At 37.3% G+C, this 18721-nt stretch overlaps 1 protein-coding gene and 1 pseudogene across 1 annotated transcript in view; both read left to right on the top strand.

The window, feature by feature from the left end:
- SESN1 (sestrin 1) overlaps positions 1-18721 on the top strand; it is a 121002-nt gene that overhangs the window by 23598 nt on the left and 78683 nt on the right. The gene's annotated exons all lie outside the window — the stretch shown is intronic.
- LOC128586992 (uncharacterized) lies at positions 10582-10672 on the top strand (annotated as a pseudogene).

Genomic DNA, 18721 nt, shown 5'->3' with positions numbered 1-18721 from the left:
CTTTCATCTCTTTAAGGTACTTAATGCTATGCTTGCCTTAGTACTTAGCATGGAAAAAAACCCTCAAATCCATCCTCACATTTGCCTTAGTTGTATAAAATAGCACCTCTTCTTTCCCTCTAGTTCTTTTTTTTTTTTTTTGGTAGAGACAGAGTTTCACTTTATGGCCCTCGGTAGAGTGCGGTGGCGTCACACAGCTCACAGCAACCTCCAACTCCTGGGCTTAGGCGATTCTCCTGCCTCAGCCTCCCGAGTAGCTGGGACTACAGGCGCCCACCACAACGCCCGGCTATTTTTTTGTTGCAGTTTGGCCGGGGCCGGATTTGAACCTGCCACCCTCGGTATATGGGGCCGGTGCCCTGCTCACTGAGCCACAGGTGCCGCCCTCCCTCTATTTCTTTATCTTGATTTATGTTTTCTTCTTAGCCCAAACACTACCAGACTTGTTATTTATTTAACTTGTTGATTCTCAGTGCCTTACTAGGTTGTAAGCTTCATGAAGATAAAGCCTTCTTCTTGTTCATTGCTCAAGCCTCTAAACCTATTGTCCCCAACCCCCAGGCCTCATGGCCTATCAGTTACTGGGCCACACAGCAGGAGGTAACTAGCAGAAGAGTGAGCTAAGTTTCATCTGTATTTACAGTGGGAAAGCAGCTTCCCACTGCCTGAGCAGCAGAATAGATTCTCATGGGAGCATGAACCCTACTGTGAAGTGCACATGCAAGGGATCTAGTTTGCACGCTCTTTATGAGAATTTATTGTCTGACAGTCTGAGATGGAACTGAGGCCATAATGCCAGTGCTGGGGAGCAGCTACAAACATAGGATAGGACGGTCTAGCTGCAGAAGAACAAGCTCAGGGCTTCCACTGATTCTGCATTATGGTGAGTTTTATAATTATTTCATTATATATTACAATGTAGTAATGATAGAAATAAAGTGCACAATAAATGTAATGCACTTGAATCATCCTCAGACCATCCCCCACCACCATCCATGGAAAAATGATCTTCCATGGAATGGTCCCTTGTGCCAAAAAGGTTGGGGACGGCTGCTCTCAGGCAGTGCTAGAACATACAAACAGATGTCCAATAAATATTTGTTGAATGAATAAATGTTCACTGTTATTAATTACTACTTGGCAATTTCTATCCACCTTTCCCTCCATCTGCCTGGACCAGCTGTAGCTTCTTTTTAAATGAGATGGGTAGGCCAGGAGAAAAGGCTCCTTCCCTAATTGGGTAGCTAAGTCATAGCTTCAAAAGGAATATTAATCTTTTATAGACTCTTCCTACTCTAAGTATGGCTTTACAGATCAGCACCACCTATATTGCCTAGGAGAGTATTAGAAATGCAGAATCTCAGGTCCCACCCCAGTCCTGTTATCTGTAAGGCCCATTGTAGCTTAAAAGCTGTGTTGCCCATTAAGGATTCTGGATTTTATCTAAAATTGAGATTTAGCATTGATTGAGAACCATTAAAATATTTTAGGTTGGAGATTACGTTTTCAGATATGTTTTAAAGTGCTTACTCTTATGTCAGAAATACAGAAGCAATAGTCATCTTTGGGAAGGGAAGTCATTGATAGGGGACTGGAATGGGACCAAGGCTTTTTACTGTGTACGTCTCTGTGGTGGACTAGCATGTTGCCTGTCTATGCTGTCCTCCTACCCAAACCCCATGCTTAGTTCTCCACCATGAGGGATGGACTCTGCTCGCTCCACATACCACTGTTTCTTTTCCACTTCCTGGGCCTAAAGGTATGCACACGGGCCCTATTTTTAGCCATAGGAGGACAACCATGGGTAGGCTGTGAGAGCAGGCTCAGTCCCTTTGAGTAGAAACTCCTAGGGTTCCAAGTACCTGAAGCCTAACCTGTGTGGACATCATCTGTTTGGAGGGATACTGCTGGAGTGGTCCGTGGCAGGCCCTCTAAAGTGCAGGGCCCTGCTGTCTGGGTTCAGGCACATAACGCCCTGTTGCACCTTCTGTTTCAAATCCTGTGAATGTACTTTGTTCAATGTGGAATATTACTTACATAAAGAAATAAAGTAGACCATTAAATTATAATAAAATAGAATCATGTTGGGTCCAATGTAGGGATTGGATCAGGGATACAACAATGGAAGCGTGAAGACCAGCTAAAAGACTATTGCAGTCTTTCAGCAATAGTTGATAAAATACTTGGGCTAGTGTGACAGTAAGGAAGGGGCAATTTCGACTTGTTTTTTAAGTATTTCATTTGTGTTTAAGTTGCATACACTCAGTATAAATTTCTTTTTCTTAAAGAGTTTGTGGGAATTAAACTTTCTGGCTCTTGAATATTTTAAAATGTTTTTACTTTGCCCTCAGATTTCTTTATAGTTGCTTAGAATATTTGCTTAAAATCATTTTTTCTCAGACCTATAATTATTCCATTATTTTCTAGCATCTAATGTATGTAAGGAGAAGTCATACCAGTCTGATTCTCATTCTTTTTGTATGACTTTTATTTTACCCCTCTCTAGGAGCGTTGTTTTTCTTTTTTTCCACAACTTTTTAAAAGAGCCTAGTGAACAGTTCAAAGGTTGGTGCAGTTAACACCTATACTCTTTACCTAGACTCACATGTTAACTTTTAGTTACAATGGCTTTCTTATTTTTTTCCTCTCTTTTTGCTCACCTTCTTAAAAGTTGCAAACATTTCACCCCTAAATACCTTATTATCTATCTCCCAAGAAGAAGGATATTCTGGGAACTCAAGATGATTTAGAGTTTTAAAATTTCATTAGTCCATGTCAGAGTGTCTGACTCCTCCACCTCTTTTTATTATTAATCCTTTGTACTTGAGTGCTTTCAGTAGAAAGGTTTGAATCTCAAGTTACTCTTCTCTCATATCTTTTATTATTTTTTTCCTCTGTCTCCCTCTGTCTGTCCCTTTTTGACCTATACATAGATAAGAGTTAAACCTCCATCTTTTCCCTTTCCCATGTATCTTTCTTTTTTGTCTTTTTACTCTATATCTTGGAAAGTTCCCTGAACTGATCTTTCAAATTACAGATTTGCCCTCCAGAGCAATTCTATCACTCAGGGCTTCTATTGACATGTTTAGTCAGCAGCCATATTTTTAATTTTCAAGAACTTTCTTATTCTCTGTTTCTTTCTCAGAGCAACCAATTCTTATGAGTATGTTATTCTCTGAGGATGTCAATTAAATTTTTAATTAGCCTCTTTTCCTCCCTGCTGAATCAACCAGGATCCTGGCAGGAACTGTATGGCACAGTAAAATGGGGTGACTAAACAGTCTAATGAAAGGACTCCCTACAAAGGTGTGGGCGGGATTAAGAGAAACCAACAAGGGATGATTAGCATTTTGAGCTAGTAAAATCTGGAAGTGACTGTTACCCTTAAACTTCAAGAGCAAGGGTTGGGTGTAATTACTGGAACCCAGTGAGATCTACAGTGATGAGAGAAGGCTGTCTGCCTGTGGGAACTGTGGCCTTCATTAGAGGAATATACCCATTTTCAGCCCTCTGAGTAAATACCCTAACCGCTTCCCCTGTCTTCAGATTTTATCCTAATCATGATCCAAACATCAGGGAACCCTAACGATACAGTTCCTTGAGGCCAGCCTGTTGAAGCCAAAACAGGATAGAGTAGGGTGAGGAGATGATTTGAAAGGGCAAACAGAGGCTATCCAGCATATCTACCTTGTGTCTATTTCATGCTGTTTAGGAGTACATTTGGGTGAGTGGATTCAGACTGTGAAAAGAATAGCAATTGGAGCTGATGTGGTAGGAGGAAGCAGTGCTGTGATACATGCCCAGGTCTTAGTACTCAAATTGGTCAAAATTTCTTTAGGAAAATAGAGTACCCATATATATTCCTGCCTGTTTTCTTTTTCATTCTATGTCAAGAGAAATTCATATCCTTTCTTTACCTTGCAGGGAGAGAAAGAAATAAATAGGCCTCCTTCCTTACCAGAAAAATAAACGGTTCTCATGAATAGTCAAGGTGAGAGCAGTTGAGAGTTCTGAGGGCAAAAAAAAATTTTTTTTTTTAAAGATATTTGAGGACTTAGAAGCAAGGAAATGAAATGGAAGAGAAAGTCTGGAGAAAGGGAGAAGCATAAGGTAGGGTAGCCATAGGTATGAAGCTCTCCCAATAAAATAGATCCCTTTTAGGTGTTAACATTCTTTTTTGTTTTCCTTGAATTTGGAGGACAGTCAAATTTAGAAGTCAATTTTAGGGGATTTTCTCTCTTCCTGTTGTCACTATTTTTTATCTCCAAAATGTCTGTAAAAGACTTCTACACATGATTCTCTGAGAAATGATGGTAGAATGGTCTTTGTGCAGGGAGGGTACCATAGGAGCGCAGGGAAGTGGGTTATGGCATCTCTTTGCTACTTCTACTATATAATTTATACTTGCTGCATTGCAAGTCTTCCTTGACACTTGACCCAGGCAAATACTATTTTTCTCTGCATGGACTCCCTAAAACTTTGACATTTAGCACTGTCTCTCACCATTATAACACATTCCTGTTTGGGTGGTCATTATTTCTTCTCTTTTAAAAATACTGTTCATTTATATCTGTTATTCAAATGATTTAGGAGTTTGTACCATTTTGGGTATCTTTGTGGGCCTGATTTTTTATTTCATATTACATATTCCTGAAAAAAAGACTAATTAGTTGACTTCTTTGGTTCATTTTTATTTTATTAAAATGTAAATACTGTCAGATGCTTTCAGTGCTGTGATACATGCCCAGATCTTAGTTACTCAAATTGGTCAAAATTTCTTTAGGAAAATAGAGTACCCATATATATTCCTGCCTGTTTTCTTTTTCATGCTATGCCAAGAGAAATTCATATCCTTTCTTTACCTTGCAGGGAGAGAAAGAAATAAATAGGCCTCCTTCCTTACCAGAAAAACCCACACAAAACCATAGTGACTTTAAAAAAAACACTAAACCTTAACCACTTAAAAATAAGCAGGCTTATGTTTTATTTCTCCTTCCATTGGGAAGTTATAGTCGAGGCTCTAGGGAGAGAGGTTTTGGTAGAAATTACAGGTTTGTATATTTATATTATTAGTTTAAAAATATTAAGCCGAAACTCAAAATACAGGATCTGATAAAGGATTTGTATTACCTGTAAATATGAGTATTAGCTGGAGAGAATTAGCAGAATCCTAAGAAATGCAAAAGCAGATTTCTAAAGTATTACATTATTTTTATAATTTTATCTTTCACTGTACACATGGTACTAAATCTTGTATCCATCCTAAACTCTTTTAAGATTTCAGGGATGATTCTATTCTTAGTTTAGGCTTTTTTTAAACTTGTATTAGACTAAAAGGAGTTCTAATCTTTGTAAAATACCTAACATGAATACCTTTAAAGTGTTGGTTTTAGGTTATAATTATAGGTGGTATTTTGTATCAAATAGAAAAGGGTATTTCCAAATACCCGGGCGTTGTGGCACGCGCCTTTAATCCCAGCTACTTGGGAGGTAGAGGCAGGAGAATCGCTTGAGCCCGGGAGTTGAAGGTTGCTGTGAGCTGTGATGCCACAGCACTCTACCTAGGATGACAGCTTGAGGCTCTGTCTCCAAAAAAAAAAAAAAAAACAAGTGTCTCAGAAAAAGGTATTTCCAAGAAAATTAATTATATTTTTAGGTTTTGTATTTTTCTGTCTTTAATAAATAATCAGTACTTTAAAACAGCAATATTATAATCATTTTGTCCCCAAATGTGTGATCTAGAGCCTTTTCTCTGCCTGAGTACACATATATTTCAATCTGTGGCTTGTAGTCTTTTCCTTGTTAGGCCCAATATCTTCTTTTTTCTTCCTTTGTTTGTTTATTTACTTTTTAATTCTCCAGTCATCTTTTTTCACCTTTGAAGCTATTTCATAAATAAGAATGGCTCTGCTTTAGAGTTTTCTCTCTGTGTCTACTTGATCAAATAGGAAGGAATGTGTGAAAGGAATAACTAAATTATTTTAGAGACTAAGTGAATTTATACTGTAGCTATTTAAATTGCAATGGATTGCTATTTTTTTTAAAATACAAGACTAAAAAGGAACATCTCTGAAAATTGAATGAGTGAATGGAAACAGGAAAGGAAGAAACTAAATGATATTTATTCTTATAAATCTGAGAAGCATCATAATGGATAATAACAGCATTAGGGGAAAATAATATTTCATAAACATGCAAGAACCTTGGCAGTGATAATGATTCTCAAATATGCCTATAGTTAAGAAAAATATAAGTTTATAAAGACTATAGTAATAGATATAAAAATGAGATAATAGAAAAAAGGGAATTGACAAGAATTAATGGGCTATTAAATTTGGTGACGGAATGAGAGAGGGATTGAAAGCGCAAAATTCTGTTTGTTGGATCAGAGGATCAATCCTATGGTAGAAAAAGTAGTTCAAGTAAATATTGGGGTAAATGCTATCCCAGTTGTTTCATGCAATTAAAATAGCACAATTTCTTATGTGATAGGTAACCTATATGACATACTTGAGCCTGTGGCTCAGTGAGTAGGACTCCGGCCCCATATACCAAGGGTGGCGGGTTCAAACCCAGCCCCGGCTGAACTGCAACCAAAAAATAGCAAGGCGTTGTGGCGGGCGCCTGTAGTCCCAGCTGCTCAGGAGGCTGAGGCAGGAGAATCGCGAAAGCCCAAGAGCTGGAGGTTGCTGTGAGTCCTGTGACATCATGGCACTCTACCGAGGCTGGTAAAGTGAGACTCTGTCTCCACAAAAAAAAAAAAAGCACTAAGTACTATTATTGCTAATTCTTTATTTTTAAATTGTCACAGTATATTTACCAATATGAAGATTTGCAGGCAGATAGATGGATGTAGAAAGTGCAAAACAGGACCTCATTGTTGCTGTTTTGCCTCTTACATATGTAGAGATTGCTAAATTGTTACTAGTTTATCAATACACAGATTTTACCAACATTAAAGTATATTGTCAGTGATACAGACTTGTTATACTTGTTATTTTCTCTCTCTCTCTATTTAATATTCTCTAAGCTGGTTAAGAAAAAAACAACACCTGATTCTGACACATGTTTTGATTTGGTGATTGATGATGACCTGTGGCTTTCAGATCTCAGCTCTTCCTTTGTTTCTCAGGTACACACTGTCCTAAATAATTTGCTATTTTTGTATTAAATAGCACATCATTTGCCAGAGTATTGTCTAGTTAGCTGAATCTATGATGCTTTGGGGGCAAATACATGTACACTGTTTCTCATTATAGCCAAATATGTGGCCTAGGTCACCTTTATGTTTATTGACTTTTGCTAACCCTGGAGTCATCTATTATGTCTTGACATACAATTCAAGAACATAAAGTTATAGCTGTTTGAGGACAGATATCTAACCAATTTAGTAACAAGGCTAAATATTAGTTCACTAAGAGTCTAAGACTATTTCATGATGATTTTATCATTCATTGTTCATTTCCATGTTATGAATTTCAATTCTTTGTATCCAAAATTAGACACATGAGTGCTCACTTTGGCAGCACAAATACAAAATTATACACATGCCTCAATTTTTTGTTTTCTATTTGATTCGTCATTGATAAGGATAAAATATTTAGGTAAAATTAATTCTAATATATCCCATTAACATTGTTGCTTAAAATAATACATTTTAAATTTATATTTGAAAGCATTCAGAATTTCATTTTTTTATTTTTACATTATACATAAATAGAAAATTCTTACAAAAGTTTAAAAATTTTCTTGGTCAAGGCTATTTTTTTCCTTACATAACATGCTTTTCAATTATTTAGGCTTAATCTATAGAATCAGGTGTGGTTCGTAAGTATTTATGTTATTGCATTGTTCTTTTTTCCTAAGGAAACTGTAAAATAAGGAAAAACTTATGACTTTAATTTTAGATTATGCACATTTTTTTTAACTTTATTCAAATTAATGTGAGGGTACAATATTTAGGTTACATTGTTCTCACTTCCAGGGTAAAGTTCCATTTGTAGAAGAGCCCCTCACCAAGCAGGTGTGTTAATACACTCCCACAATGTGCACATTAGGTGAGATCCCGCCTCCTGCCCTCCCTCCTTCTGTCATATGTCCTTCCCCCACCCCCCATCCCTGAACTGGACTATAATAGTGTTTTATTGTTCTTAAGAACATGTAATTGTTTGTATATTGATTTCATAGTAGTATGGGGTACATTGGATATTTATTTTTCCATTCTTGAGATGCTTTACTAAGAAGCATGTATTTCAGCTCTATCCAGGTAAATGTAAAAGATATAAAGTCTCCATCTTTTTCAATGGCTAAATAATATTCTATGGTATACATATACCACAGTTTGTTTATCTATTTATGAGTTGATGGGCACTTAGGTTGCTTTCACAACTTGGCAATTATGAATTGAGCTGCAATAAACATTCTAGTGCAAATGTCTTTATGGTAAAATGATTTTTGTTCTTCTGAGTAGATACCTAGTAATGAGATTGTACGGTCAAATGGAAGGTCTACTTTCAGACCTTTGTGGATTCTCCATACTTCTCTCCAAAAACTTTTATTAGTTTGCAATCCCACCAGCAATGTCAAAGTGTTCCTTTCTTTCCACATCCACGCCAGCATCTGGTGTTTTGGGACTTTGTGATGTGGGCTAATCTTGCTGGAGTTGGGTGATAACTTAGAGTGGTTTTGATTTGCATTTCTCTGATGATTAAAGACAATGAGCATTTTTTCATGTGTTTGTTGGCCATTCGTCTATCATTCTTAGAGAAGTTTCTGTTCAAATCTCTTGCCCACTTACAGAGAGTGTTATTTGTACTTTTCTTATTGTTTGAGTTCTCTGTAGATTCTAGTTATCAGGCCTTTGTCAGATTCATAACATGCAAAACTCTTCTCCCATTGTGAGGGCTGTCTGTTTGCTCTGTTTGTGGTACTCTTAGCTGGATTATGCACATTTTAAAGTCAGACATACATTTGAGTTATGAACATTATATGTGAGATATTTTAGAGTAAATGTGTTTATAAAGAAAAATTTAACTTTCTGAATAGCAATTTTTTTTGCAGTTTTTGGCTGGGGCTGGGTTTGAACCCGTCACCTCTGGCATATGGGGCCAGCACCCTACTCCTTTGAGCCATAGGCGCCGCCCCTGAATAGCAATTTTAATCACACATTAAATCAAGGTTTATATACTTTTATTGATTTAACCATTTAAATTTATTTGATTTGAAGTCAGTGTATTCTAATGGAAAGATTGGAAGGGAAAGATGAAAAAAGCAGTGTATACTTTCCCTCTCGAGACAGTGAAAGGTGTCTGGCATAAATTTAACAAAAGTGGGAAGGAAAAGTATGTGGTTATTCCTGATCCTGCTGGTCATTTTGGGGTTGGGGGGATTGCGACCTTCCAGTAACAAGTTTTCTGAGGCTTACTAGTAATTCTGTGATACATTCAGTACTAATCTCACTTAATCAAAATTTAAGTGAAATTAAATTAGTCTATGTAGTTAAAGTAGAATTGAGGATCCTACAGATGCTGTACTCATTATATTTATTGATGACCTACTTTTACTGACCTAAAAAGGTAAATGAGAGAGGGAATGGTCTTTGCCTTTAAGGGATTTTCTCTCTAAAAGAGATTAGTTCACTGTCCTTACTGTTTATGTTCACATAACACTTTTCTAGAATCTTCATAAAACTCCACAGTACTGAGCTAATCAATAGAAAAGGCAGGATTAATCTCCCAAAGGAGAAGAAGACTTAAAGGTCAAATCAGATCTCTCTTCCCACTCCAATTAGAAATTGTAAAGTTATATAAGCAGGTGTTTTAAACAAAAGATGGGATCTAAGGATCAGGAATACATACACAAAGTATTAGTTTAAAAAACTTTTATAAAATTTCCTATAATACTTCTCTTAAAAGTCTGCCTTTAAGTGTTTTAGAATCTGTTCCAGAAAAATAACTTCAATAAATTATCCTTTGTTAATGTGTTATTTCATGGTTTGGCTTTTTCCACATATGTGATCGTGTTTACTCCCTAATATAATGTCCGTGTCCGTGTGTGTGTGTGTGTGTGTGTCTACATATAAGTGTTCCTTGGTTTTTGTTTGTTGTTGTTAACAGTTTATTAACAAACAGCGATTAACAGAGGGCTAGCTTTGGTGCTTTCAGGCTGACAACTAAGGGGGAGATTTGTAGAAAACCAAAGTAGGTCAAAGAGTACCACCGTGTAGCAAAGGGGAAGTCCCTGAGTTTATTCGCATTGTCTTGCCTCTGGTGGAGTTCACTTTCATTGTTTTGGCCTAGGCCTGTCTTCCTGTGAGTGGAAGAAATACTCAAATTGCAGAAAAGGCTCAGGAATATTATCATAAATATGTTTTTAGAACAATGTGTAATTGTTGATTATTCGGAAGGCTGGTAGGGGCAGCAGAAGGGAGAATAAAAATTAGAACTAAATTTATTCCTCAATTAATTCCATAGATCAAAAGCAAAACTGTGCATGAATGTGACAGCTTCTCTAAGTATGAGGTAAGGAGTGCTGTGTGGGTCTCTGAAGGATAGAAACTAGCATTTCAAATTTTGCTTGCCTGTGCTTGCTTCTGTAGCACATGTACCAAAATTGGAATGATACAGAGATTAGCAAGAATGACATGCAAATTTGTGAAGTATTCCATATTTAATTTTTTTTTTAATTTTGTCTGCCTGTTCAGCTTTTTTATATATAGCCATATGGAAGTGACCATGTTTTAGAATCAAGGAGCTGTTCCAGGCTTTAGCAATCCATGTCATATTAGTTCTGAACATATGTAATTGAATAAACATTAAAACCAAATCTGATCATTGGAATAGCAAGTATAACAATTCTATGAAACACTGTTTGGTTTGTGCTTGACTATGATTAAGCAGTGCTATTAGAATCCAGGAATGGACTCCAGCTGGCTTCAAAGATCCTAGACTTATTAAGTTTCAGAAGTTAAAATTAAATTTAAATTTTTTAAAATTAAAATTTAAGAAATGGCTTCCTCAGGTTGGTTACATGTTAAGAAGTTGCTTTCTATAAATTATATATACATATATATTTATAAAGTATATATGAAGTATACGTGGGGTTATAAACATTTTGGAAAACTTCATATTAAATTTGGTGTTTCCTCAAAGACTATGTATAATGTAGTAGTATACTTGGTATCTTGGATATTATCTCTTAGGGCAGAAGGTTTATTCTCTGACTAAACTTCCTTTCTTAGGTACCCCCCACACACACCCTTTTTAAGGGCAAGAGACCCGTGAGAACACTAAGACTTTTAGAGTTCACAGTTATTTTCTATTCTCGTATTTGCCAAGAATTGCTGACAACTTAAAAGCTATCATATGAGTGAACACCAGTTGCCTAGATTGTTTGATGATTTTGGACAAGTGTGGATCAGGATTTCCTGTCATTTTTCTTCCTCTTCTGGGGCTGTGTTGCCTCTATCTCTGAGCAATTGTCTAGTTGGAAAGAAAAAACAAAGCAAGGTCACTGGATCTAAGTTACTTTCACTTCTGTGCCAAGTGAAATTTTCCTTCTGTTACGTGTTATAGTTTTTGGCATCTATTGGCATCTAGACAGAGATCTGCAGTTAGAAGGGGGAATGTGAGATTTTTAGATAGGATATTTTTCTGATCTGAACTCTCACCTTTTCTGTAGAGTCAGGTGTCATTTAACAATGGAGAAATATTCAGAGAAATGTCATTAGGCGATTTTGTCATTGTTCAAACATCATACTGTATTTACAGAAACCTAGATGGTACAGCCTACCACACACCTAGGCCATATGGTGTAGCCTGTTGCTCCTGGGCTACACACCTGTATATCACATTACTATACTGAATATGGTAGGCAATTGTAACAAATGATATTTGTTTACCCAAACATATCTAAACATAGAAAAGGTACAGTAAAAATACAGTATGCTTTAGTTTTGTGGGATCACTGTTGTATATTCAATGCTTCATTGACCGAAACCTTGTTATGTAGCATGTTACTGTACTCTATTCATAGATACTCAGTCCCTGCTCTTTGACTGAAAATATGTTCCTAGAATTCATAAAAGAGATTATCATCAAGAGAATTTGTTTTCCTATGGATTATATGACCCAGCAGCTTAGAATCTGTTTCTGAATTCTTTTGTGTTTTGGGGTGTAGCTGAATGAATTTTTGAAAAGGACATATAAAAAGGAGACATGTTTTCAGAAGTAGGCATTCTAGTAAAAGCACTGTAATTGCTTGCTGAATGAAGGGGATACGCCTAGACACTGCCTTTAAACACCAGGAGTGCATGTAGGATGGCCTGAATATTTTTTTCTGGATCAAGAAATGAATAGCCGGATTCTAGAAGATAAGAGAAATACGAACTCTGAGCAGAGGCAAATCCTTGAATAAAAAGAAACTTTCTTTGGAAACTGTAACTGAGTTTTGGGAATTGTTGTGGATGTGAAGGAATATGTTTAGCTATGTATAACAGAAAACCTTACTCCACAAGAATTCCTAATTTTACACAGTCCAGAGTAAAAGTAATGCTCAATTATACATATTAATAATGACTCTGTACCATCCTTCAAATGTGGATTTCATTATGTGAATTTTTTTTTTCTTTTTTAGAGACAGTCTCATTTTGTCACCCTCAATAGAGTGCTAGCGTGCTGTGGCATCACAGCTCACAGCAACCTCCAGCTCTTGGGCTTAAGCTATTCTCTTGCCTCAGCCTCCTGAGTAGCTGGGACCACAGGCACCTGCCACAATGCCCGACTATTTGTTGTTGCAGTTTGACCAGGGCCAGTTTTGAACCCGCTACCCACTGAGCAACAGGCGCTGCCCTACCCACTGAGCTCCGGTGCCCTACCCACTGAGCAACAGGCGCTGCCCTTCATTATGTGAATTTCATCCTCAAGGTCACAAAATGGTTGTGGTACTTTCAGGCATCACTATATGTGTTTCCTATTGCTGTGTAACAAAAATACCCAAAACATATCAGATTAAAACAATAAACATTATCTCATACATTTCTGAGAGTTAGGAATTCAGGAGAGATTAAATTGTGAGGTTCTGCATCAGGGTCTCTACAGTTCCCCCAAAGGCTTGGCTGAGCTAGCATATGTTTTCTAAACTATTTCACATGACAATTGGCGGGAGGATTCAGTTCCTGACCACATGGACCTCTACACAGGGCTAAAGGCATGGCTCCAGGCTTTCCCCAGAGTAAAATGATTTGAGAGAGATCTTGGGAGGCAAGGAAGGGGGGACCCCAGTAGAGACAGGAACAGGTAGAAGCGGCAATGTCCTTTTTCCCCCCCTCTTTGGGACTGAGGCTTGAGTCTGTTGCCCAGGCTGGAGTGCAGTGGTGCAATTATAGCTCACTGCTGCCTGTAATTCCTGGATTCAAGCCATGCTCCTGCCTCAACATCCTGAGCAGCTGAGACTACAAGCACGGTACTATACCCACAGAAGCTGCAGGATCCTGTGTAACTTAACTTTGTTAGTGTTATCACTCCTGCCATGTTCTTTTGGTCACAAACCCTGATTCAGCATGGGAGGCGACTATACAAGGGCGTGAGTACTGAGAGGCAGGCATCCTGGGGAGGCATTTTGGAAGCTGCCTGATAAACGTCACTAACAAGTGCTAGCCAGTAAGAAGGGCGAAAGGAAGGAGGCGGTGCTAGTTAACATCTGCTTGATGTCATTGGCCAGAGTTGTGTCCATGACCTCTCACGGGAGGCTGTATAGTAAAGACAGGCAGAAGGGAGTTAGAAACAGGGTTTAGGTTATTCTAACGACCATTGTCTGCCACTTCCAGGGCATTTGATGATAGTGACTACTTTTAATTTACCTGTGTTGCCTGTTCTTAGAGTTAATAGTTTGTTTTCTAGGAGGAGATTAATCAATAAAAATGTGAATAAAAGTAGCCCAGAAAGGTTTTTTTTAAGAGTAGTAATTCCTCTAGTTTGTTATAGAAATGAAGCTCTCCCTGGTGGCTTGCTACCTAGAATATCTAAACTTTACTAAATTATGAATCATAATGTAGTTTGTTGTGAGGAAAGGTTATTTTCTCCTCTGTATTCTTTTACATCTCTTTGCATAAAATATTTTGGCAGTAAAAGGTCTGAAATCTCAAACTATACTTAATGTCTATGTTTTCAGATTTAAAAAGATAAATCCTTCTGAGTGACAAACATTTATCGAGTCTCTCTACCAGATAACGATGGGCAATTGGTGTAGAGCTTACAAAATTTTAAATAACTTCTGCCAGGCACTATTTTACTTGGTGATTATTTCTTCTTTGTAATGAATACTAGATTTTTGAGAACCATATTGTTGATTGGGATAACCATCTGTTTTCCATATTTTTTAGTAGATAATACCAAATTACATTTCTGAAAAATACAACTTGAAAACAGGCAAGTAGAATGTGAACTAAAAACTGTGGCCCCAACAAGGATTGGAGAGAAAGGTGGAAGGACTTAGAATTAAAAAATAAATGATAAAATGTTCCCTTCTCTCCACATCCATGCCAGCATCTGCAGCTTTGGGATTTTGTGATGTGGGCTACTTTTACACTGCTGGTGGGATTGCAAACTTATGCATCCTCTATGGAAAGAAGTATGGAGAATCTTCAAAGAGCTAAAAATAGACCTTCCATTTGATCCTGCAATCCTATTATTAGGTATCTACATACCAGAAGAAAAAAAAATCATTTTATCACAAGGACATTTGCACTAGAATGTTTACCACAGCTCAATTCACAATTGCCAAGACATGGAAGCAACCCAGGTGCCCATCCGCCCATGAATGGATTAATAAACTGTAGTGTCTGTATGTATGGAATACTATTTAGCCATAAAAAGATTCAGGCTTTACATCTTTTGTTATTTACTTGGATGGAGTTGAACACATTCTTCTTAGTAAAGTATCACAAGAATGGGAAAGCAAGTATCCAGTGTATTCAATACTAAAATGAAACCAATAGAAGCACCCGGTTTCATATTAGGTTCTCATATTAATCTGGAAAAAAAGGGAAAACAAACAAATGAAAAGTAAATTGGAAGGAGGTGAGGACAAGAACCTGCTCTTTCTTTCCTCTCTTCACTCAGAGACCAGGTAGGAAGTAGAATACATAGCTATCAGCAGGTAGAGGTGAGAATTAGAATCTAGTGTTGTAAGCAAGGGTCTAATGACTCAAAAACATTTCCCACTGGGATAGGGGCCCGTTCCATAAATGTATTGAAACAGCTATTTACTTACTTGAGAAAAATAATGAAGTTCAAACCTACTTCATACTTAACAAGTCTAATTGCTATTTAATTTGACTTCATGTTATGGAAAGTCTTTTAAAGCATGAAAAAAAGGAAAGAAATCTTTACTGAAAAAGTTAGTTTTGATTGCATAATAATTAAGTACATCAAAAAACATCACAAAATTAATATAAACCAAAAATTGGGAAGAAGAGTTGTATCAGGTATGAAAAAAGTCAATATTCTTAATTTTAAAAGCTCTTAAAATCAATAAGGAAAAGCAAAGGACAAAGTTAAAAGATGTTATAAACAGAGGAGGCGGAGCAAGATGGCAGCCGAGTAACAGCTTCCTTGCATCTGGGCACCGTGAGTCTCGGGAGATAGGACTCCAGGCATCTCTGGCTGGTGGGAACTGCCTTTCGTCACTCCTATGAGGATACAGGGAGTCAGCGAGAGACTTCTGGACCCCAAGAGGAGGACTAAAACAGTGGAAAACCGGCAAGTGGTCGCGTGTGTTCAATCCGTCTAAACCCGCCCACAACTTCCACAGGCACAAGAACTTAAAGAGCAAGAGGAAGTGAAAGGAAAATTAGGGCAAGGAAACAGATAAAAGAAATCTTCATGAGGAAGAATCAGCAGAAAACTCCAGGCAACATGAAGAACCAGTCCAGAACAACCCCGCCTAGGGACCATGAGGTAGCTACTGCAGAGGTTTCCACCTATACAGAAATGCTAGGAATGACAGAAAGGGAATTTAGAATACACATGTTGAAAACAATGAAAGAAATGATGGAAACAATGAAGGAAACTGCTAATAAAGTGGAAAATAACCAAAAGGAAATCCAAAAACAGAATCAAATCAGAGATGAACGATATGAAGAATATAAAAAGGATATAGCAGAGCTGAAGGAAATGAAACAGTCAATCAGGGAACTTAAAGATGCAATGGAAAGTATCAGCAACAGGTTAGACCATGCAGAAGAAAGAATTTCAGAGGTAGAAGACAAAGTTTTTGAGATAACTCAGATAGTAAAAGAGGCAGAAAAGAAGAGAGAGAAAGCAGAACGTTCACTGTCAGAATTATGGGACTTCATGAAGCGTTCCAACATACGAGTTATAGGAATTCCAGAAGGGGAAGAAGAATGCCCCAGAGGAATGGAAGCCATACTAGAGAATATTATAAATGAAAATTTCCCAAACATCACCAAAGATTCTGACACACTGCTTTCAGAGGGATATCGGACCCCAGGTCGCCTCAACTCTAACCGAGCTTCTCCAAGACACATTGTGATGAACCTGTCCAAAGTCAAGACAAAAGAAAAGATTCTGCAAGCTGCCAGGAGTAAGCGCCAGTTGAGCTACAGGGGCAAATCCATCAGATTGACCGCAGACTTCTCTAATGAAACTTTCCAAGCAAGAAGACAATGGTCATCTACCTTTAATCTACTTAAACAGAACAATTTTCAGCCCAGAATTCTGTACCCTGCTAAGCTAAGCTTCAAAATTGACGGAGAAATCAAATCATTTACAGATATACAAACATTGAGGAAATTCGCCACAACAAGACCAGCTTTACAGGAAATACTTCAACCTGTTCTGCACACTGACCACCACAATGTATCAGCAGCAAAGTAAGAACTCAGAAATCAAAGGACAGAACCTAACCTCCACACTGATGCAAAAGATAAAACTAAGCAATGGACTCTCACCAAATAAGACGAATAGAATACTACCACACTTATCAATTATCTCCATAAATGTTAATGGCTTGAATTCCCCACTGAAGAGACATAGATTGGCTGACTGGATTAAAAAACACAAGCCATCCATTTGCTGTCTGCAAGAAACACACCTGGCTTCAAAAGACAAATTAAAGCTCCGAGTCAAGGGTTGGAAGACAATTTTTCAGGCAAATGGAATTCAGAAGAAAAGAGGAGTTGCAATCTTATTTTCAGATACGTGTGGATTTAAAGCAACTAAAGTCAAAAAAGACAAAGATGGTCACTTTATATTGGTCAAGGGAAAACTACAACAAGAAGACATTTCAATTCTAAATATTTATGCACCCAATTTAAATGCTCCCAGATTCTTGAAGCAGACCTTACTCAGTCTGAGCAATATGATATCTGATAATACCATCATAACAGGGGACTTTAACACACCTCTTACAGAGCTGGACAGATCCTCTAAACAGAAATTAAACAAAGATATAAGAGATTTAAATGAGACCCTAGAACAACTATGCTTGATAGACGCATATAGAACACTCCACCCCAAAGATAAAGAATATACATTCTTCTCATCACCCCATGGAACATTCTCCAAAATTGATCATATCCTGGGACACAAAACAAATATCAACAGAATCAAAAGAATTGAAATTTTACCTTGTATCTTTTCAGACCATAAGGCACTAAAGGTGGAACTCAACTCTAACAAAAATGCTCGACCCCACCCAAAGGCATGGAAATTAAACAATCTTCTGTTGAATAACAGATGGGTGCAGGAAGAAATAAAACAGGAAATCATTAACTTCCTTGAGCATAACTACAATGAAGACACAAGCTACCAAAACCTGTGGGATACTGCAAAAGCAGTTTTGAGAGGAAAATTCATCGCCTTAGATGCCTACATTCGAAAAACAGAAAGAGAGCATATCAAAAATCTCACAAGAGATCTTATGGAATTGGAAAAAGAAGAACAATCTAAGCCTAAACTCAGTAGAAGAAAAGAAATATCCCAAATCAAATCAGAGATCAATGAAATTGAAAACAAAAGAATCATTCAGAAAATTAATGAAACAAGGAGTTGGTTTTTTGAAAAAATAAATAAAATAGATAAACCATTGGCCAGACTAACTAGAAATAGAAAAGTAAAATCTCTAGTAACCTCAATCAGAAACGATAAAGGGGAAATAACAACTGATCCCACAGAGATACAAGAGATCATCTCTGAATACTACCAGAAACTCTATGCCCAGAAATTTGACAATGTGAAGGAAATGGATCAATATTTGGAATCACACCCTCTCCCTAGACTTAGCCAGGAAGAAATAGACCTCCTGAACAGACCAATTTCAAGCACTGAGATCAAAGAAACAATAAAAAAGCTTCCAACTAAAAAATGCCCTGGTCCAGATGGCTTCACTCCAGAATTCTATCAAACCTTCAAGGAAGAGCTTATTCCTGTACTGCAGAAATTATTCCAAAAAACTGAGGAAGAAGGAATCTTCCCCAACACATTCTATGAAGCAAACATCACCCTGATACCAAAACCAGGAAAAGACCCAAACGAAAAGGAGAATTTCAGACCAATCTCACTCATGAATATAGATGGAAAAATTCTCAACAAAATCCTAGCCAATAGATTACAGCTTATCATCAAAAAAGTCATTCATCATGATCAAGTAGGCTTCATCCCAGGGATGCAAGGCTGGTTTAACATACACAAGTCCATAAATG

The sequence above is a fragment of the Nycticebus coucang genome, chromosome 5 (genome assembly GCF_027406575.1).
Source record: "Nycticebus coucang isolate mNycCou1 chromosome 5, mNycCou1.pri, whole genome shotgun sequence".
Lineage (NCBI taxonomy): Eukaryota > Metazoa > Chordata > Mammalia > Primates > Lorisidae > Nycticebus > Nycticebus coucang.
This window is presented reverse-complemented; position numbering and strand designations above follow the sequence as displayed.